Source organism: Malania oleifera, chromosome 1 (assembly GCF_029873635.1).
Source record: "Malania oleifera isolate guangnan ecotype guangnan chromosome 1, ASM2987363v1, whole genome shotgun sequence".
NCBI lineage: Eukaryota > Viridiplantae > Streptophyta > Magnoliopsida > Santalales > Ximeniaceae > Malania > Malania oleifera.
The window spans coordinates 66,077,197-66,101,196 of NC_080417.1; the positions used below are offsets into that span (position 1 = coordinate 66,077,197).

General features: G+C 42.3%; 2 pseudogenes; both read right to left on the reverse strand.

The window, feature by feature from the left end:
* Positions 1-8,990: 8,990 nt before the first annotated feature.
* Positions 8,991-9,090, reverse strand: LOC131147391 (small nucleolar RNA R71; annotated as a pseudogene).
* Positions 9,091-16,334: 7,244 nt separating this feature from the next.
* Positions 16,335-24,000, reverse strand: part of LOC131166645 (uncharacterized) — a 29,250-nt pseudogene continuing 21,584 nt past the window's right edge.

Here is a 24,000-nt window from a genome sequence, read left to right on the forward strand (position 1 = left end):
GACAATCCATGACACGGCATGACATGGTTAGTGCATGGCTTAGTGTGTGTGGCTAGTACTTGACATGGCGCGACATAACATGGCATGACATGGTTAGTGCATGGCCTAGTGTGTGTGGCTAGTGCTTGACATGACACGATATGGCATGACATGGTTAGTGCATGGCATAGTTAGTGCATGGCCTAGTGTGTGTGGCTAGTACTTGACATGACACGGCATGACATGGTTAGTACATGGTCTAGTGTGTGTGGCTCGTGCTTGAAATGACATGGCATGACATGGTTAGTGCATGTCCTAGTGTGCGTGTGGCAAGTACTTGACATGACACGACATGACATGACATGGTCTGACATGGTTAGTGCATGACATAGCACAACTTGACATGACATGACATGACCTGACTTGACATGACACGACATGACATAGTTAGTGCATGACCTAGTGTGTGTGGCTAGTACTTGACATGAGACGGCATGACATGACACAACTTGACATGACACGGCATGACATGGTTAGTGCATGGCCTAGTGTGTGTGGCTAGTACTTGACATGACACGGCAAGACATGGTTAGTGCATGGCCTAGTGTGTGTGGCTAGTGCTTGACATGACATGACATGACATGGATAGTGCATGACCTAGTGTGTGTGTGGCAAGCCCCTTGGAAGGAAGCCATGATGCATCCTCCTTGAAGGCCCAACGACAAAAAAAAAAAAAAAAACCAAACCAACCCGCGCCCCGTGCACTACTGCCTTCCACGGCATGTTTCTAGTCTTCCCAAAGTGAAAAACCCAAAATCCAAGTACCTACGGACTCCACATGAAACGATCTACCTCCCCACAAATTTTCATAATTTTTCAAATTTATTTGCTATTTTTCATTAATTTTCCTTTTTTTCAATTCAAAAATTAATAATAACTACACCGGAACCCGAAAAATTCAGATGTTTTTTCTAGAGGTAGCCTTTGCTATGCCCTTCCCATAATATGAAACATCTCCCAAAAATTGTACTCTCCTTTCATAAAACCGAACCAAACTGCGTGACATGCACACAAACTTCCTCATAATTTTTCTTCACCTATTGGACTGTAAAATCAAAAAAAAAAAAAAAGTTACCTACGGCCTCATAATATTACCCTCTACCTCTCCAAAAAGTTTCATAATTTTCTAAATTTGTTTACTATTTTTATTGAATTTTACCTATTTTTAATTCAAAAATTAATAATAATTACACCGGAACCCAGAAAATTCCAAAATTTTTTTTGAAGGTAGCCTTTGTTAATCCCTTCCTATAATGGAAAACATATCTTAAAAATATTGATAATTTCCTAAAAAAACCCTAGTAGGACTCCTCGGACAAGTTGATGTTTCCTTGTGCTTGATCCAAAATGGCATATAAAGCTCTTTAGGGGGGGGGGGGGGGGGAAGGTGCTCAAGAACTTGTCAATGATGGGATGGCCGCATGGCCCTTTGTTGACATGGTCTGGGCATCGTTGACACTCATGTTGTCATTGTTGGTTCATGCGGTTAAACAAATGCTTATCGTTGACAACCATTCGTGGGCATGCGCGGATGTGCAGTGGGAATTGTTGACATTCGGATTTGTCATCATTAGGCCATGCGGTTAACCAAATGCTTATCGTTGATAACCATCCGTGGCCATGCATGAATGTGTAGTGAAAATTGTCGACATTCGAATTTGTCATCGTTGGGCTATGCGGTTAACCAAATGCTTATTGTTCATACCCATCCGTGCCCATACGCGGATGTGTAGTGGAAATGGTTGACATTCAAATTTTTCATCGTTGGGTCATGCGGTTAACCAAATGCTTATCGTTGACAATCATTCGTGGCCATGTGCAGATGTGTAGTGGGAATTGTTGACATTCGGATTTGTCATCGTTGGGCCATGCGGTCAACAAAATGCTTATCGTTGACAACCATTCGTGGCCATGCACGGAGGTGTAGTGAGAATTGTTGACATTCGAATTTGTCATCATTGGGCCATGCAGTTAACCAAATGCTTATCGTTGACAACCATCTGTGCCCATGCGCGGATGTGTAGCGGGAATCGTTGACATTCGGATTTGTCATCGTTGGGCCATGCGGTTAACCAAATGCTTATCGTTGACAACCATCCGTGGCCATGCGTAGATGGGTAGCGGAAATTATTGACATTTGGATTTGTCATTATTGGGCCATGCGGTTAACCAAATGCTTATCGTTGACAACCATCTGTGGCTATGCGCGGATGTGTAATGGAGATTGTTGACATTTGAATTTGTCATCGTTGGGCCATGCGGTCATTGACAACCATTCGTGGCCATGTGCGAATGTGTAGTGGAATTGTTGACATTTGGATTTGTCATCGTTGGGCCATGCACTTAATGAAATGCTTATCGTTGACAACCATTCGTGGCTATGCGCTGATGTGTAGTGGGAATTGTTGACCTATGGATTTTTCATCGTTGGGCCATGCGGTTAACCAAATGCTTATCATTGACAACCATTCGTGGCCATGCGCGGATTCGTAGTGGGAATTGTTGACAGTTGGATTTGTCATCATTGGGCCATGCGGTTAACCAAATGCTTATCGTTGACAACCATTCGTGGCCATGCGCAGATGTGTAGTGGGAATTGTAGACATTTGGATTTGTCATCGTTGGGCCATGCGGTTAACCAAATGCTTATCGTTGACAACCATTCATGGCCATGTGCTGATGTGTAGTGAGAATTGTTGACATTTGGATTTGTCATCGTTGGGCCATGCGGTTAACCAAATGCTTATCGTTGACAACCATTCGTAGCCATGCATGGATGTGTTGTAAAAATTGTTGACATTTGAATTTGTCATCATTGGGCCATGCGGCTAACCAAATACTTATCGTTGACAACCATCCATGGCCATGCGCAGATGTGTAGCGGGAATTGTTGACATTCGGATTTGTCATCGTTAGGCCATGTGGGTAACCAAATGCTTATCGCTGACAACCATTCGTGGCTATGCACGGATGTGTAGTGGGAATTGTTGACATTTGGATTTGTCATCGTTGGGCCATGCGGTTAACCAAATGCTTATCGTTGACAACCATTTGTGGCCATGTGCGAATGTGTAGTGGGAATTGTTGGCATTTGGATTTGTCATCGTTGGGCCATACGGTTAGCCAAATGCTTATCGTTGACAACCATTCGTGGCCATGCGCAGATGTGTAGTGGGAATTGTTGACATTTGGATTTGTCATCGTTGGGCCATGCAGTTAACCAAATGCTTATCGTTGACAACCATTCGTTGCCATGCATGGATGTGTTGTGAAAATTGTTGACATTCGAATTTGTCATCGTTGGGCCTTGCGGTTAACCAAATGCTTATCGTTGACAACCATCCGTGGCCATGCGCGGATGTGTAGCGGGAATTGTTGACATTCGGATTTTTCATCGTTGGGCCATGTGGTTAACCGAATGCTTATCGTTGACAACCATTCGTGCCCATGCGCTGATGTGTAGTGGAAATTGTTAACATTCGAATTTGTCATCGTTGGGCCATGCAGTTAACCAAATGCTTATTGTTGACAACCATCCGTGGCTATGCGCGGATGTGTGGTGGAAATTGTTGACATTCGAATTTGTCATCGTTTGGCTATGTGGTTAACCAAATGCTTATCATTGACACAACCATTTGTGGCCATGCACGGATGTATAGTTCACGTTGTTGACATTTAGATTTGTCATCATTGGGCCATGCGGTTAACCAAATCCCTATCGTTGACACAACTATTCATGGCCATGCGCGGATGTGTAGTGGTTTATACAATTATGCTATTTTATTTGTTTTATGATAGCCATTGATGCCTGTATTGTTGACATTGGATGTTGATTGCTTTCATTTAAAGCTAATATAATATCTTATTTTTGTTTACATGCATTCCCTATGCTCTTTCATTCTTGAAGCATGTTCTCTAAGGAATTGTTTGTTATGTTGCTGTTGCACCTAGCGGTGCTTCTACAATCCTACTTAATGTGTGTACATTTGCGCAAGGCTTTTTGCCTAGTGAATTACATTGCATTTTTTTGGGTTATGGTCAAGTGTACGCGATGGTGTGTGAGTGGCCATTGGTTTGTGCAAGTTTGCTGGTTCTTTGCTTATGTCCAGAACTGTACTCGTGCATTCCTTTTCATTGTTGCTTCAAGTGAATTGCTTCCTTGGGAAAAATATTGATTCCTGTGTTGCCTATCTAAGTTGAAGGAATTATCGATTGATGTCACTATTTTTGCCATACGCCTCTTTTCGGGGTGTATGGTGAACCTAGAAGCAACCCCTACGATCCATGCATATGCTTCACTTGTGTGTTTTATGCTCATGGTTTGTTTGGGTTCAATTGATCGTGCTCTCGGATACAGAACCTTGTGCGGGGATGGGGTTTACACTCCAATGTGCCCTTAACCAATTGTTTATCACTTGATGCAATACACGATGACGACACTTGCTTTGATTGCCTTTTAGGCTCACATGGTGTCAGTGTCGATAAGGAATGCTACCTGGTTGATCATGCCAGTAGTCATATGCTTGCCTCAAAGATTAAGCCATGCATGTGTAAGTATGAACTAATTCAGACTATGAAACTACGAATGGCTCATTAAATCAGTTATAGTTTGTTTGATGGTATTTGCTACTCGAATAACCGTAGTAATTCTAGAGCTAATACGTGCAATATGGGCTCCTCATTCGACTCGTCTTGAAACACGGACCAAGGAGTCTGACATGTGTGCGAGTCAACGAGTGAGTAAACTCGTAAGGTGCAAGGAAAGCCAATTGGTGGGATCCCCTTGTGGGTTGCACCGTTGGCCGACCTTAATCTTCTAAGAAGGGTTCGAGTGTGAGCATGCCTGTCGGGACCCGAAAGATGGTGAACTATGCCTAAGCTGAGCGAAGCTAGAGGAAACTATGGTGGAGGCCCGCAGCGATACTGACGTGCAAATTGTTCGTCTGACTTGGGTATGGGGGTGAAAGACTAATCGAACCATCTAGTAGCTGGTTCCCTCCAAAGTTTCCCTCAGGATAGTTGGAGCTTTGTCAAGTTCTATCAGGTAAAACCAATGATTAGAGGCATCGGAGGCGCAATGCCCTCGACCTATTCTCAAACTTTAAATAGGTAGGACAACATGGCTGCTTTGTTGAGCCATGTTATGGAATTGGTAGCTCCAAATGGGCCATTTTTGGTAAGCAGAACTGGCGATGCGGGTTGAACCGGAAGTCGGGTTACGGTGTCTAACTGCGCGCTAACCTAGAACCCACAAAGGGTGTTGGTCGATTAAGACAGCAGGACGGTGGTCATGGAAGTCAAAATCCGCTAAGGAGGGTGTAACAACTCACCTGCCAAATCAACTAGCCCCGAAAATGGATGGCGCTAAAACACGCAACCTATACTCGGCCATCGAGGCAATTTCCAGGTCTCGATGAGTAGAAGGGCATGGCGGTTGCTGTAAAACCTTGGGCGTGAGCCTAGGTGGAGCTGCCGTCGGTGCGGATCTTGGTGGTAGTAGTAAATATTCAAATGAGAACTTTGAAGGCCGAAGAGGGGAAAGGTTCCATGTGAATTACACTTGCACATGGGTTAGTCGATCCTAAGAAGCAGGGGAAGCTCATTGATACCGCCGAGTGCGCGGACTTCGAAAGGGAATCGAGTTAAAATTCTTGAACCGGGATGTGACCATTGACAGTAACGTTAGGAAGTCCGGAGATGTCGTCGTGGGCCTCTGGAAGAGTTATCTTTTTTGTTTAACAGCCTACCCACCCGGGAAATAGCTCAGCCGGAGATAGGGTCCAGCGGCTGGAATAGCACCGCACGTCGCGCAGTATCCAGTGCGCCCTTGGTGGCCCTTAAATATTCGAAGGACCGAGTGCCGTCCACACCCGGTCATACTCATAAACGCATCAGGTCTCCAAGGTGAATAGCCTTTGGTTAATGGAACAATGTAGGCAAGGGAAGTCGACAAAATGGATCTGTAACCTCGGGAAAAGGATTGGTTCAGAGGGCTGGGCACGGGGGTCCCAGTCTCGAAACCATCAGCTGTCAATGGACCACTAAAGTTGCTCTCACGGCGAGAGCGGTTCGTCACGTGTTGTTCGGGGGACGAATTGGGAACGGCTCCTTTGGGGGCCTTCCTCGGGCGTGGAATAGTCAACTCAGAATTGCTATGGACAAGGGGAATCCGACTGTTTAATTAAAACAAAGCATTGCGATGGTCCTAATTACGCACCAAAACTGTGTAATTGTACGTTTAACCCGAGCTTTATAGTTTATATTATTAATTAAATGTCCAAAATTGTCCAATATTTTAATAAAGTGCCAAAATCATCATTCTTGAACTTTATTGCACTATTTATGAAGTTATGGTAACTTTTTGTCGCAGGAAAATTTCTGGGAACCAAAACCAACACCTATTTGTATTTCAAACATAACTTTTCCGTCTAAGTTCCGATCGATACGATTCAAATTTTTAGAGAAATATAAAAGGATTATCTACAACTTTCATGTTTTGAGTTTTGTGAGATACTAGCTCCAGAAGAGTCAGATCTGCGACGAACAGAGAACAAATAAAATGAGAAAATAAAAAAATATATTTGAATGAATATTTGATGTGACCCGGCCATGCATGGCCGGGTCGGGTTGGCTAAACTGGGTAGGGCTTCTTTCTTCTCTTTTTAAACTCCTCCAGTGCAGCTCCTTGGGTATCCTCTTCTCTTCCCTGTTTTTCCCTTAGTTCTTCTTCTTCTTCTTATTCTCCTCCTCCTCTTCTTCTTCTTCTTCTTTAGTTTGTTTTTTTTCTTTTCTGCTTGCTCTTTCTCTGATCTCTCTTCTTTGTTCTCTTTCCCTCTTTTCCTTTTTCTTCCTCTGGTTTTTCCCCTTCTCCTGTGTTGTTTTCCTCTGCTCCCGTGTGTGCCCCCGCACCCTCTCTTGCTTTGTTTTTGTTTTCTTTCTCTCCTTGCTCTCTCTCTCTTGTTTGGCTCTCCTTCCTTCTTCCATATACTTTTTCTTCTCTTTGTCTCTCCCTTGAACTCTTTTCCTCTCCCCCTCAGTTTTTCTCTTAGTCTCCCTGTATTTGCTCCCTTGCTGCTCTCCTGCTCCACCCCTCTGCAACCGAGCACAACAGCCTCCACAGACTGCTCCCCACAGCAGAAGCACCCGAGCTCCACACCACCATCCTCTCCTTCCCACCAGCAACTCCACCGAACAGCAACCCCCTGGAGTACCTCGACCAACCGCAGCAACCTGTGAGCATCCAGCCACACCCGGCACTCCAGCCAAACCACACTCCAGCCTGCAACAGAATCCACAGCAGAACCCATGACCACTGCCCATACCAGCAGCTTGCCGGGGACCTGCCTGCAACCGAGCACCAGAACTACAGCAGTAGAGGCCATCCTCTGTTCCTCAAGCTCTTCAAGAACAAACCGAGCCAACTTCTCTCTCTCTTTCTCTCTCTTCCTTTTTCTTTTCTTTTCTTTTCTTTCCTCTTTTTTTTAATTTGCAATTGAATGTTTTATTTTTTTTTTATTAAGGTTCATTGTGTAGTTTAGGATTTGAATATTGGGTTATGTGATTTTAATATTTTTTTTTCTTTCTTCTGAAGTTGAAGTTTAATCATTATTTATTTATCTTACTTTTAATTAACATTCTCATTAGCTTTGAAGAATTTAAATTGATTTTTTTTATTTATCATTCTCTTAAAATATATAATAAATAAAAAAAGGGAAAATATAAAATAAAAAAAAAGGAAGAAAAAAAAAGGTTTTTTTTTTTAGTTAGGGTTTATCTGATTGAAGTTTGAGTCTTTATTGTGTTTTGTTATCGGTTACGTCGATTGGTAGCTTAATTTTAATTCGCATTCTTGATTCGTGTTAAAGATCCGATTTTTATTACGCACGTATGTGTTGATTGAGTTTCCATTCCTGCATATTTAATTACATGTTCAAAGTTGCCATCTTTAATTAGCGCATGTCCCAATGTTTCTTTGAGTAGATTAGGGTTTCCATCTTAGTTCGTTAATTTAGTACTTGTTAGTTTTAAGTTTTTAAATTGTCTGTTATTTTAATTGGTCAGAATAAATCTCAGCAATCTTGAATTCCCCGAATCTGAACTGAGTTCAGTACAGTTTTATTTTTGATTGGGAGAACGTGAAATTGAGATTAAAATGCATTCCCTGAGGAGACGATCTAGCCCTTAGGCTTAATATTACACGACGTAACTCCTATACTTGGGATAGCTTTCGAGCTGCTCATTTTTCGAGTGAGTCAAGTTTTTGGTGCCGTTGCCGGGGAATTACCAGTTTTCATTTCGAATTTTGTGTTTTCCCAAATAATTTTTTTTATTTTCTTTTATTAAATAGAAAAATGAAAAAAATTGAAAATTGAAAAATTGAAAAAAAAAAAAAATTTTTTGTTGCCGTGTTAGTGGATTTCTGCTGGCGATTGTGATGTTTGATGCCCTAGGTTCGAGATAATTCGAATCGATTGTGTAGACTTTCACCTAGCACCAGTAGGGATACACATAGCACCGAGTCTGACTGTTTACCTGTTAGTCCTACGGGTGATTCTAAATTTGAGTTGAATAATCTATTTGGCCATTATTTTGAAGAAGCTATGGTTGCACACGCACCACGTACACTTGAAGATTTTCTACAGCCTACACGCACATCTACACCTTCATGCATTGTGTTGCCACAAGATGCATTGAATTTCACTCTTAAGCATGGCATGTTATCTGTGATTCCCTAATTTCACAGGATGGACTCTGAGAGTTCGTACCAACACTTGACAGACTTTGAGATGGTTTGCACCACTTTCATTAATAGGGCTAGGACTGATAAATACATTAAATTGCGTTTGTAAATCTGGTTAATTCTTTGCGCCCTAACTCTATTACTAGCTGGGTTGAAATGCAGTGTGAGTTCTTACATAAGTTCTTTCCTCTTCAGAGAACTCAGTACCTGTAGGAGCAGATCAGTCAGTTCATGCAAAAATATGGCGAGACATTCCAGGCATATTGGGAGAGATTCAAGGACTTGATGAACATATGCCCGCACCATGGTTTCGAATCATGGAGGTTAGTGAATTATTTTTTTACTGCTTTAACCCCTGTGTGCAAACAATTTGTCCAGTCTATGTGCAATGGGATGTTCTTCCGTAAGGAACCAGACGAAAGCTTATCATTTTTAGACTATCTTGCTGAGAGTGCCCAACAGTGGAACACATGACCTGAACGGGTGCCGATAGTTGCCCAACCTATCCGAGCAATCAGTGGCGGGGGCAGATATGAGGTTAAAGAGGACACTAGCTTACAGGCCCTTGTAGCTACGTTATCTAAAAAATTGGAAGTCATGGAATCCGAAAAGTCGAAAGCTGAGATTTGCACGATTTGTGAGACTTCAGACCACAGACCTCAGGATTGTCAATTCTTACTTGTGTTGCAAGAGAGAAGATCTGATCAGGTGTCATCGGCAAATTGGGTTAACAAAACGCAGAATCAGCCACTCTCAAACACTTACAACCCGGGGTGGCGGAATCATCCAAACCTTCAATGGAGAAATGATCAGCTTGGTCCATCATCTTCATGATATCAGCAGGCACCTCAATCATATGCACCGCCTCCGCAACCGACATACAATCCAGTCATAGCTCCTCAACCGCAGTATCAACCACAACAGTTTTCTCGGAGCTACGCACCACCAAGATTCCAACCAGCTTTAGTCCCCATTCTAGTAAAGGAAGCTTCAGATGATAGCGTAGCGCAGGTGGCAACCATTCTCCAGCAATTCATGCAAATGCAAGTTACGACCAATGGAGAACTAAATGATGCCATAAGCAAGATGAGTACACAGCTTAATACCCCTGGAAAAAGGAAAATTCCCTACACAGCCTCAGCCTAAACCCTAGGTATATAGATAGCCACAACAGTCCGTGCACAATGTTTCAGAGGATACGTTTGAGTAAGCAAAAGCAGTTATTACTTTGCGAAGTGGAAAGGAAGTTCCCCATCCTGAAATGGCCACTGACCAACAAACAACCACGCCGACACCTGAGGTGACAAATGAGACAGATAAAGGAAAAGAAAAATCAAATGAGGCCAGCTCAAGTTTAACAAAGTCAGATAATAAAGAGGATGAGCCAGTTAAGGAATACCAACCTGTGGTACCATACCCTCAGTGTTTGACATTTGGACAAAAGAACAAGTATTATATAGAGATTCAAGAGATATTCAAGCAGGTAAAAATCAATATTCCACTTTTAAATGCCATACAACAAATCCCAGCCTATGCAAAATTTCTGAAAGACCTATGCATAGTAAAAAGGAAATTAAATGTGAAGAAAAAGGCTTTCTTAACTGAGCAGGTCAGTGCATTGATTCTTAGTCAGACTTCACAGAAACTTAGAGATCCTGGGTCCCCTATGATACCAATCATGATTGGTGAATCTCGTATCGGGAGAGCTCTACTTGACCTAGGGAGTAGTGTGAATCTGCTTCCGTCTTCATTATATAACCAACTGGGTTTAGGTGAATTGAAGAGAACTACTATGATGCTACAGTTGGCAGACAGATCTGTAAAGGCTCCACGAGGTATTATTGAGGATGTTTTGGTTCAGGTTGACAAATTTTACTATCCCGTGGATTTCGTTGTTTTAGATATGTAGCAGCCTGTTTCCACCATTTATCAGGCTTCTGTCATTTTGGGGCGACCATTCCTTGCTACTTCAAACGCCCTAATTAACTGTCGGAGCGGAGTCCTAAAGCTCACATTTGGGAACATGACACTGGAAATGAATGTTTTTAATGCTCATAGGATGTCAAGTGGGTGTGATGATGTAGATACTCATGCAGTTGATGTGATAGATGACTTAGACATTTCAGAGCTACTGTCGGTACTCGACGTCGATGCCACACTTGAAAATGACTCTTTTGCGTAGTTTGAAGGGATTGATGAATTATTGCTAGAATCAGAAGAGCAGATCCCAGATTGTGGTCCTCATATGTTTGATGTGAGTTATACAAGTAGTTGGCGTAAGCCAACATTTGAGGCCATTGACCTACCAGAAATTCTGAAGTCGTCCGCAGAAGAAATTCCAACACTTGAGTTGAAACCATTGCCTACCGAGCTGAAATATGCTTTCTTGGGTCCAGTAGATGGCACATTCCCTGTGGTAATTTCTTCACACCTTACTCATGAACAGGAAACTAAATTATTGCAGGTACTTCGAGAACATCGAAGAGCGATTGGATGGACCATTGCTGACATCAAGGGTATCGACCCTTCCATTTGCACTCATAACATCTTCCTCGAAGGAGACGCTAAACCAGTTCAAGATGCACAAAGGAGGCTAAATCCAGCCATGAAAGAGGTGGAAAAAATGAAGTGCTGAAATTATTAGCTGTTGACATCATCTATCCAATCTCCGACAGCAAATGGGTAAGCCCAACACAGGTAGTTCCAAAAAAATCTGGTTTGACTGTCATTGAAAATGCTAATGGAGAATTGATTCCATCTAGGAAAGTAATGAGTTGGAGAATGTGCATTGATTATCGTAAATTGAATTCGGCTAGCCGAAAAGATCATTTCCCGTTACCTTTCCTAGATCAGATATTAGAGAAAGTAGCTAGTAATTCTTTTTATTGTTTCTTGGATGGATTTTCTGGTTACTATCAAATTTCCGTAGCACCTAAGGACCAAGAGAAGACTACCTTCACTTGTCCCTTTGGAACCTTTGCTTTCTGCAAAATGCCATTTGGTCTATGCAATGCCCCTGCTACTTTCCAACACTATATGATGAGTATTTTCTCTAATATGTTAGATGATATGTGCGAAATTTTTATGGATGACTTTTCTGTGTTCGGTAAGTCTTTTGATCATTGTTTAACACATTTAATTACGATTTTGAAAAGATGTAAGGAAAAGAATTTACTTCTAAACTGGGAAAAATGTCAATTTATGGTACGTAGTGGTTTAGTACTTGGACATTTGGTTTCTGAGCATGGTATTGAAGTTAATAGGGCCAAGGTAGAGCTGATTTCTCAATTACCTGTCCCTAAGACAGTCCGGGATATTTGCTCATTCCTTGGTCATGCCGGTTTCTATAGACGCTTTATTAAGGGTTTCAGTAGTATTGCTAAACCATTATGTACCTTGTTGCAAAATGAAATTGAATTTTTGTGGACCGATGATTGTCAACAGGCTTTTGAAACACTAAAGCAACATTTGACTATTGCGCCCATCATGCAACCTCCTCGGTGGGACTTGCCATTTGAGATCATGACCGACGCTAGCGACTACGCTCTTGGCGCGGTTCTAGGTCAACGAATTGATAACAAGCCATCGGTTATTTATTATGCTAGTCGAACTTTGAATGATGTTCAGAGAAATTATACTACCACTGAGAAGGAATTGCTAGCTGTTGTTTTTGCTTTAGAAAAATTTTGTTCTTATGTCATTGGTGCACCTTTCATTATTTTTACTGACCACTCTGCTTTGAAATATTTATTAGCAAAGAAGGACGCCAAGCCAGGTGGATTCTACTCCTCCAGGAATTCGATATCACCATACGCGATAAAAAGGGCATGGAAAACTTTGTAGCTGACCATCTTTCTCGGTTGCAGCTACCCGAGGTACTGGTGTCCCCTCCCTTGAATGATGACTTTCCTGATGAACGTCTCTTTGCTATGTCACGCGCTCCATGGTTCGTCGACATTGTGAATTATCTCGTCATTGACTGGATGCTAGACCATTAGCTCCCTCAGGACAAGCGTAAGTTCCTAAATGAGGTAAGACATTATTATTTTGATAATCCATACCTGTTCAAATATTGTTTCGACCAGTTGGTGCGTAGATGTGTTCCAGATGATGAATTTAGTTCCGTGATGCATTTCTGCCATGGTGAGACATGTGGAGGCCACTTTGCTGCTAAGAAAACTGTTTCAAAAATATTACAAAGTGGACTTTACTGGCCTACCATGTTTAAAGATGTTGAAAATTTTTGTAAAGCATGTGAGGCCTGTCAAAAATTAGGAAAAATCACTGCCAAGAATGAAATGCCTATGTCCCCTATATTGACTCTTGAGATTTTTTATTGTTGGGGTATTGATTTTAAGGGACCTTTCCCCGTTTCTTTTGGGCATTCTTACATTTTGGTCGTTGTGGACTATGTTTCTAAATGGGTGGAGGCAATACCTTGTCGAACCAATGACCACAAGGTTGTCATACGTTTTCTCAAAGAGTTATTTGCACGCTTTGGCATGCCCAAGGCAATCATTAGTGATGGAGGGTCCCATTTCTATAACAAACCTTTTGAAAAACTCATGCAAAAATATGGTGTAACCCACAAAGTCTCCGCCCCTTACCACCCTCAGACCAATGGTCAAGCTGAATTGGCCAATAGAGAGATCAAAACGATCCTTGAGAAAACCGTGCGCCCTAATCGTAAGGACTGGTCAGAAAAACTTGTTTACGCACTGTGGGCCTACCGAACAGCTTTCAAGACAAACTTAGGGATGTCTCCCTACAGGTTAGTATACGGTAAGGCATGTCATTTACCTGTTGAAATTCAGCATCGTGCGTTATGGGCTATCAAACAGATTAACCTTTCACTTGATGATGCCACAGGTTTAAGAAAATTGCAGGTATGCGAGCTTGAAGAATCTCGAAGGGACGCTTATTATAATGCTCGTTTGGCTAAGGATCGGATGAAGTTGCCACATGATAGGAACATCAAAGAAAAACAACTTTTCCCTTCTCAACAAGTGCTACTCTATAACTCCCGATTGCATGTGTTTCCTGGGAAATTGAAATCCCGGTGGGGTGGTCCGTATATTGTTGCAAAAGTTCATTCTCATGGTGCGGTAGAGATTGTAGATTCGAAGAATGGCAACTGCTTCACAGTCAATGGACAGTGCCTAAAGCCTTTCATGACCCTATTCGATGTCGACAAAGAGGTCTTGCTTTTGCAAGACCCTAGGGGAGTCCTCTTACCTTTCTATGCTACTGTTTTATTTTTATTTTTATTTTTATTTTTTTCGTTTATTTGTTTTAGTTGTGTTTTTCACTTTTCTTTCTTGTTACATTAGTCAGTAGTACTTTTCTATTAGTTGTTTACCGTGCACAATTTTATTTCCCCTGCGCTTTCACATTGAGGACAATGTTCCACTTAAGTTAGGGGGGGGTGAGCATTCGCATGTAACATTGTGCACGTACACGTACCGAGTTTTTTTTTTTTTTTTTTTAAATCATCAAAAAGAGAGAGAAAGAAAGGAGGAGCACTGAGGAATTACATTGCACTATGCCATGCTTAACACTGTGTATACCCTTCACATACTTGTGTATAACTTAAGAATGACACACTTGAGTCAATCATGCCTAGTTTCTCATTATATGATCTTATGACTCCATGAAGAATTGATTGGTAGTACATTCGTGTTAATTTGACTATATAATTTCCTGTATTTATACGGCATCTCACGAGGCTGAATAAACACATTCACATGATTCATTGCACTTAGGGTTTCCTGTGAGTACTGAGAGAGCACCCGTGGAGACTATGACACCTTGTGAGATATCCTTGAGCTATTTATCATCCTTTTGAGCGTTAATATCAAATCAGAGTTCATGGAACTCAATTCTCTTTTTCTGGATGATTCCTTTGTAAACTAGTCTATGTTTTGATATGCTATCCTGGAGGTGACACCTAGTGGGGAGATAGAAACCTAGGTCTTGTAGCCTACTCAAAATGTAAAGGCTGAGCCACCCCTAGAGATAGACTTAATTCATGAACTCCTATTCGAGCTCAATTCCCATTGATGGTATGAAGATTACAAAAGAAGTGTAATATTGTCCTTATTGCTCAAGAAAAAGACAGAAAATAAAGAATGAGCAGGAAAAAAATAAGCAATACACATGCGCATGAAATGAAATGTCAATGCCGGCCCAAATACATATCACAAAAAGTCAAGGACGACGCATGTTTTCCACGTATGAAGATTCTTCAACCGATTAATGCCTCAGATGTATTCACGACAAGTTTGTGAATGAGTTGATCTAGGGTGGTCTTAGTTGGATTTGGCGAGTAGGTGAGAAGATTCTAGGGTGAAGGACCCAACACCTCATAGATAGGCTAGATCCTTTCCATACTAGTCCACTCCATATACTTAGCGTTGTTCCTTTTAATATGTGGGATGTTTGATCGCGACACTCCTCCTCACATATGATGAGTGAACCCATTTTCTTTGAGTATTCTTGAGGGTATACCAGTTAGGCCGAGTCAAAGCGACTGTTCTATAGGTGTCCACTGGCGTCCTAGGTGCACTGAGTCACACACATCACACACACCTTGAGAGTTTACCTATTTATACTCGAACTTATATGCTTGCATTAACTCTGAATGTGCCACTAATTAACTTCATGTGAGTATAATGCTCTTAAATGACATATAAACGATGAAACTTGCATGGGTGATGGGTTTTGGAGTCGTGTGCATTGAATATGAACAAGCTTGTGTGAAATTCAGTTATGTTCTTGTATGTGAAGTGGTATAGTTATATCGCATGTGCATTGATTTCATGATCACCAGAGTATGTACTTGTAAACACCGCCTTGAAATTTATTCACGTCATTTTCTAGAGACTAACAAAACGTTAGTTGGGAGGTGTGATTACGCACCGAAACTGCGTAATTGGACGTTTAACCCGAGCTTTACGGTTTATATTTTTAATTAAATGTCCAAAATTGTCCAATATTTTAATAAAGTGCCAAAATCATCATTCTTGAACTTTATTGCACTATTTATGAAGTTTTGGTAATTTTTTATCGCAGGAAAATTTCTAGGAACCAAAACCGACACCTGTTCGTATTTTATGCATAAATTTTCTGTATAAGCTCCGATCGAGATGATTCAAATTTTTAGAGAAAGAGAAAAGGATCATCTACAACTTTCGAGTTTTAAGTTTTGTGAGATACTAGCTCCAGAAGAGTCAGATCTGCGACAAACAGAGAATAAATAAATGAGAAAATAAAAAAATATATTTGAATGAATATTTGATGTGAACCAGCCATGCATGGCCGGGTCGGGTTGGCTAAACCGGGTAAGGCTTCTTTCTTCTCTTTTTAAACTCTTCTAGCGCAGCTCCTTGGGTATCCTCTTCTCTTCCCTGTTTTTCCCTTAGTTCTTCTTCTTCTTCTTATTCTCCTCTTCTTCTTCTTCTTCTTCTTCTTCTTTAGTTTGTTTTTTTTCTTTTCTGCTTGCTCTTTCTCTGATCTCTCTTCTTTGTTCTCTTTCCCTCTTTTCCTTTTTCTTCCTCTAGTATTTCCCCTTCTCCTGTGTTGTTTTCCTCTGCTCCCGTGTGTGCCCCCGCACCCTCTCTTGCTCTGTTTTTGTTTTCTTTCTTTCCTTGCTCTCTCTCTTTTGATTGGCTCTCCTTCCATCTTCCATATACTTTTTCTTCTCTTTGTCTCTCCCTCGAACTCTTTTCCTCTCCCCCTCAGTTTTTCTCTTAGTCTCCCTGTATCTGCTCCCTTGCTGCTCTCCTGCTCCACCCCTCTGCAACCGAGCACAGCACCCTCCACAGACTGCTCCCCACAGCAGAAGCACCCGAGCTCCACACCACCATCCTCTGCTTCCCACCAGCAACTCCACTGAACAGCAACCCCTTGGAGTACCTCGACCAACTGCAGCAACCTGTGAGCATCCAGCCACACCCGGCACCCCAGCCAGACCACACTCCAGCCTGCAGCAGAATCTACAGGAGAACCCATGACCACTGCCCATACCAGCAACTTGCCGAGGACCTGCCTGCAACCGAGCACGAGAACTACAGCAGCCGAGGCCATCCTCTATTCCTCAGGCTCTTCAAGAACAAACCGAGCCAACTTCTCTCTCTCTCTCTCTCTCTCTCTCTCTCTCTTCCTTTTTCTTTTCTTTCCTCTTCTTTTTAATTTGCAATTGAATGTTTTATTTTTTTTTTTATTAAGGTTCATTGTGTAGTTTAGGATTTGAATATTGGGTTATGTGATTTTAATATTTTTTTTTTCTTTCTTCTGAAGTTGAAGTTTAATCATTATTTATTTATCTTACTTTTAATTAACATTCTCATTAGCTTTGAAGAATTTAAATTGATTGTTTTTATTTATCATTCTCTTAAAATATATAATAAATAAATAAGGGAAAATCTAAAAAAAAAAGGAAGAAAAAAAAGGTTTTTTTTTTTTAGTTAGGGTTTATCTGATTGAAGTTTGAGTCTTTATTGTGTTTTGTTATCGGTTACGTCGATTGGTAGCTTAATTTTAATTCGCATTCTTGATTCGTGTTAAAGATCCAATTTTTATTGCGCACGTATGTGTTGATTGAGTTTCCATTCCTGCATGTTTAATTACGTATTCAAAGTTGCCATCTTTAATTAGCGCATGTCCCAATGTTTCTTTGAGTAGATTAGGGTTTCCATCTTAGTTCGTTAATTTAGTACTTGTTAGTTTTAAGTTTTTAAATTGTCTATTATTTTAATTGGTCTGAATAAATCTCAACAATCTTGAATTCCCCGAATCTGAACTGAGTTCAGTACAGTTTTATTTTCAATTAGGAGAACGTGAAATTGAGATTAAAACGCATTCCCTAAAGAGACGATCTAGCCCTTGGGCTTAATATTACACGACGTAACTCCTATACTTGGGATAGCTTTCGAGCTGCTCATTTTTCGAGTGAGTTAAGTTTTTGGCACCGTTGCCGGGGAATTTCCAGTTTTCATTTCGAATTTTGCGTTTTCCCAATTATATTTTTTTATTTTCTTTTATTAAATAGAAAAATGAAAAAAATTGAAAATTGAAAATTTGAAAAAAAAAAAAAAATTTTGTCTGTTGCCGTGTTAGTGGATTTCTGCTGGCAATTGTGATGTTTGATGCCCTAGGTTCGAGATAATTTGAATCGATTGTGTAGACTTTCACCTAGCACCAGTAGGGATACACATAGCACCGAGTTTGACTGTTTACTTGTTAGTCCTACGGGTGATTCTGAATTTGAGCTGAATAATCTGTTTGGCCATTATTTTGAAGAAGCTATGGCTGCACACGCGGTGATATACATTGACATGCTGTGTGCAGTGTTGACATTCAGATTGTCATCGTTGGACATAGTGCACGGTGACAGTAAACCACACGTGGCCTTCCGAATTATTAAGATTCGAATTTGTCATCTTTGGGCCATGCAATACAGTGACATGCGTTGGCATGCATCGACATTCGGATTGGTCATCGTTGGGCATAGTGCACGGTGAAACTAAACCACGCGTGGCCTTACACATTGTTGATATCCATATTTGTCATCGTTGGGCCATGCGTTGACAAGTTGTGTGCAGTGTCAACATTCGGATTGCCATCGTTGGGCTATGCGTTGACATGTTATGTGCAGTGTTGACATTCAGATTGCCATCATTGGCCCATGCATTGACATGATGTGTTGACGTACGATAACATAACCAAGTCGCCTATTGGATAAAGCAATAATTTTGTAAAACGAAGGCTGGATTCTCATGATTAGTGCATAACGTAAGGACATGGTCACCGTAGGTCTAGTGCATATATACTGCATATCGCAGCCTACTTTCAATGCAGATGCTACCGATCGACATTTAACTATGGCCTAGTTTGTGTGGCTACTACATGGTATGTCCTAGTGCATGGCCAAGTGTGTGTGTGGCTACTACACATCATGACATGACACGACATGGCATGTTTACTGCATGGCCTAGTGCGTGTGGCTAGTACTTTCACATCACACAACATAACATGACACGACATGGCAAGCTTAGTGGACGGTCTAGTACTTGACATGACACGGCACGACATGACATGACACGGCATGGCATGACACGACATGGTAGGACACGACATGACATGGTTAGTGTACTGCTTAGTCTGTGTGGCTAGTACTTGACATGACATGACATGACATGACATGGTTAGTGCATGGCCTAGTGTGTGTGGCTAGTACTTGACATGACACGACATGACGTGACATGACATGACATGGTTAGTGCATGGCCTAGTGTGTGTGGCTAGTACTTGACATGACACGACATGACATGACACGGCATGACATGTTAGTGCATGTCCTAGTGTGCTGGTACATGACATGACACGACATGACATGGTTAGTGCATGGCCTAGTGTGTGTGGAGTACTTGACATGACACAGCATGATTTGACATGACATGACACGGCATGACATGGTTAGTGCATGGCCTAGTGTGCTGGTACATGACATGACATGACATAACATCACACGACATGGCTTGACACGGCATGGTATAGTTAGTGCAAGGCCTAGTGTGTGTGGCTAGTACTTGAGATGACACGGCATGACATGGTTAGTGCACGACCTAGTGTGTGTGGCTAGTACTTGACATGGCACGGCATGACATGACACGACATTGCATGATTAGTGCATGGCCTAGTGTATTTGGCTAGTACTTGACATGACACAGCATGACATGGTTAGTGCATGTCCTGGTGTGTGTGCTGCTAGTACATGACATGAAATGGCATGACATGACACGTCATGACATGGTTAGTGCATGACCTAGTGTGTGTGTGGCTAGTACTTGACATGACACGACATAACATGACACGGCATGATATGAGACGACATGACATGACACAGTTTGACATGACACGACACGACCTGACATGACACAGCATGACATGCTTAGTGCATGGCCTAATGTGTGTGTGGCTAGTACTTGACATGACACAACATGACATGATACGACATGACATGACATGACACGACATGACATGACACGGCTTGACATGACACGATATGACATGACACAGCTTGACATGACACGACATGACATGACACATCATGACATGGTTAGTGCATTGCCTAGTGTGTGTAGCTAGTACTTGACATGACACGACATAACATGGTTAGTGCATGGCCTAGGATGTGTGTGGCTGGTACTTGACATGACACGACATGACATGACACGGCATGACATGAGATGACATAACATGAGACGACTTGACATGACACGACATGACATGACACAGCATGACATGGTTAGTGCATAGCCTAGTGTGTGTGGCTAGTACTTGACATGACACGACATGACATGAGATGGCATGACACGGCAAGACATGGTTAGTGCATGGCCTAGTGTGTATGGCTAGTACTTGACATGACATGACACGACACGACAAGACATGGTTAGTGCATGACAAGGTTAGTGCATGGCCTAGTGTGCGTGGCTAGTACTTGGCATGACACGACATGACATGGTTAGTGCATGGCCTAGTGTGTGTGGCTAGTGCTTGACATGACATGGCATAACTTGGTTAGTGCATGTCCTAGTGTGTGGGTGGCTAGTACTTGGCAAGACACGACATGACATGACATGGCCTGACATGGTTAGTGCATGACATGACACGGCATGACATGGTTAGTGCATGACATGACACGATATGACATGGTTAGTGCATGGCCTAGTGTGTGTGGCTAGTACTTGACATTAGACAACATGACATGACACGGCTTGACATGACACAACTTGACACGACACGACATGACATGGTTAGTGCATGGCCTAGTGTGTGTGGCTAGTACTTGACATGACACGACATGACATGGCAAGACATGGTTAGTGCATGACATGGTTAGTGCATGGCCAAGTGTACATGGCTGGTACTTGGCATGACACGGCATGACATGGTTAGTGCATGTCCTAGTGTGTGTGTGGCAAGTACTTGGCATGACACGGCCTGACATGGTTAGTGCATGACATGACACAGCATGACATAGTTAGTTGTCATGGTCCGGCTATTTTCACACCCTTGTGAAGGGCCGTGCGGCGCTAGCTAAAGCACTCTTGCTTAACTAGCCAGCCTATCGTATACCAACATTCATCCACGAAACACTTTCATTAACATTCATTCAGATAGCACCGGAAACAATAATCAATTCATGAAAGTCATGGCAAGCAAGTTGTAACATTGAAGCAAACGTAATTCATTAACAAATCCTCCGTTGACATGTTGTACTTAGCGAGGGAGGCAAGTAGGCTAAGCACGTTGACAATTGCTAGTGAGTTTTACAATGACTGATGAACACTCACCCTCCCCTAAAGAGATTTTTATGTAATTATCATCCTGGCACTAGGAAACATCAAAGTGATCGAGGAGTCATACTGCCTTATTTGGCTTACAAAAACTCTACTAGTAGAAAATAACCCTACACTAGTATTTACATGATGGAAACCCATCCCAAGCACACGAGATAAGTGGTCACAGACAAGCATAATGCCCTGAACAAGCTTAGCTCATGACATTCTCCCCCACTTATGCGGTCGACATCCTCGTAGACTTTTGGCGATAGGTACACTTCAACTTTGTCCACGAATGGCTTCAAATCTTCTGAAAAAATCCAGCTGATTTCTTTGTGATCAAGGCACTTCCACTTCACTAGGAGCTTCTACCGCTTCTTCCTTGGGAATATGTACTTTTTCTCTGCAAGGATCTCTTCAACTTCTTGTCTGTCAAGTTGCACAGTCTTCAACTCTACGCTGTTTGACTGACTTCTGCTCATGTCGATGGTGTTGGTGTTGAATGGCTTGAGGTAATTGACTTGAAACTGTGGTCTTCTCTCCTTATCTGCCTACTTCTTCATATGCTTAGAAGCTTTCTCTAGATAGGCTTGGGCAAACTCTGCATTCTATCTCCCTTCACTAGTGAAGATGTATGCCCTTGGACTCTTTCGTCTGTACGGCTCGCCCACTGTGTGAGGTAACAGCGGCAGCTGGCCTGTAACAAGTTCAAAAGGTCTCTTTTTGGTTGTTGAGTGCCTTTGGGCATTGCCACAGAATGGAGCCACATCAAGCAGTTGCACGCCATTCCTCTGGTTGTCTTTGACAAAATGGCACAAGTACTCATCTAGCAGCTCTCTGAATCTCTTCATCTGTCCGTCTGTCTGTCGGTGATAACTCGAAGAGATGTCAATGTGTGGCCTAAATATCCTGAAAAACTATGTTAAGAAGTTGTCAGTGCACATTAAATCTTGGTCACAAATAATAACTTGAGGAAAACCCCAATATCCCACAATAGTCACAAGGAACAATTGTGTCGTCTCCTCTACCAAACAGTACTTTGGTGCGGCCATGAAAGTACCATACTTCTTCTGCTCCCCCTTGTCTTGTTGGCAAGTGAGACAAGTTTCGGTATAATCAACCACATCATCCTGCGTGTGTGGCCAATAATACCTTCCTAGTAGTCCTGTCATTGGAGTCATTCTCCGCGAATACCCCTCAACAAACTTCCTACAGTATCTAGTAAGGCTAAGAAAGGAACGTAACTCCTTCACTATCATGGGGATCTTCCATTCTTGAATCATCCTTACCTTCTCCATACCCCTCCGGATATGACCTTGTTCAACCACTTGACCAAGGAATTTGTTGCTCCACCGAGCAAAAGAGAAGTTCTCCTTCTTCACATTCAGACTGTTTCCCCTCAGCCTGTTGAACACCTTCCGTAGATGCTCTTCATGTTTCCTCTGAAACAACACCGATGCTCCCAACGGCGTTTTGGAAGGGTGAACACATCCCACTTCCAATTTATCAAGTTGTTTCCCCAACTCTACTATCTCTCGAGGCGCAATCCGACATGGCCCTTTAGCAGGTGGTTTCACTCCTGATAACAACTCGATCTCATGCGCCACAGTCCGTCATGAAGGCAAATTGTGAGGCAGCTTATCCGGCAACACCTCCTTGTCCTCACCCAACACTGCTTGGATGGTCGTAGGCTCTAGCTCTTGGCCTACTTCTTTGTCTACCACCACCGTGGCTAGACGTGTCTGCTCACCCTTACCAATTCCTTCATTGAGTTGTATGGCTAAAACGGACTTCCCTTCGTCTCCTTTCGTTGCAATGACTTGCACCATGCACGAGTGATCTCGCATCAGACACAGGGAACCAGCCAAAGGCATCAGCACTGCCCTCGTCCCCCTTAGGAACTCCATTCCTAGAATGACTAGAAAGTCATCTAATGGCACCGCTGTGAAATTAGCATGACCTTCCCACTGCCCAAGCTTTATAGCCACTTGCTTGGCTACTCCCAGAGTAGGCTGGGTCACAGAGTTAACTGCTTTCATGCATCCTGTATCCTTCTCTAAGGATAAGTTGAGTCTCCCTGCTTCCAACTGCGAAACAAAATTATGAGTAGCTCCCATATCCATCATAGCGCGAGTACTCTTCCCATTTATCCTCAAGTCCACAAACATTAACCCTTTTGCTCGTGTAACTTTCGGTGTTTTTGCCTGCTTTTCCAATGCATTCACCAACTGCACTGAACCCACCCTCGGGGCGTCATCCTCTTCCCCATCATCTTCCACTTACTGCTCTGCAATGGAAGCCTATAAGGCATTAAGTGATGCTTTGTGAGGGCACTCAAAAACTCTATGAGGACCTCGACACAAGTAACACTCAAGTTTACTCTTCCCCTTTCCATTGGGTTTGTTGAACCCTTGAGACGACGAAGCTTCCTTTGAGGTTGATGATTTAGAGTCGGCTCCCCCACTCTTGGGTTTGCCATTCTTGATTTCCACCGTTTCCCTCTTCGCCAAACCGTTTGGACGAAGCGGTATCATCACCAGCGTAGTCAGTCAAACGCTCTGTAACCGCTTGTGTAGTTGACAAGTCTTGAACCCTTTGCCTTTGAAGTTCAGTTCTTGCCCATGGTTTCATCCCCTAAAGAAAATAGAACAACTTGTCCTTCTCCGACATATCTTGAATATCCAACATGAAAGTAGAAAATTGTTTCACATATTCGCTGATTGACCCCGTATGCTCGAGATCTCTTAGTTTTCTCCTTGCATTATACTCAACATTTTTTGGAAAGAATTGGGCCTTGAGCTCTCTCTTCAAGTCTACCCAACTATCAATTACACAGCTTCCATTTTTAATTTCTTTGTACTTGGTACGCCACCA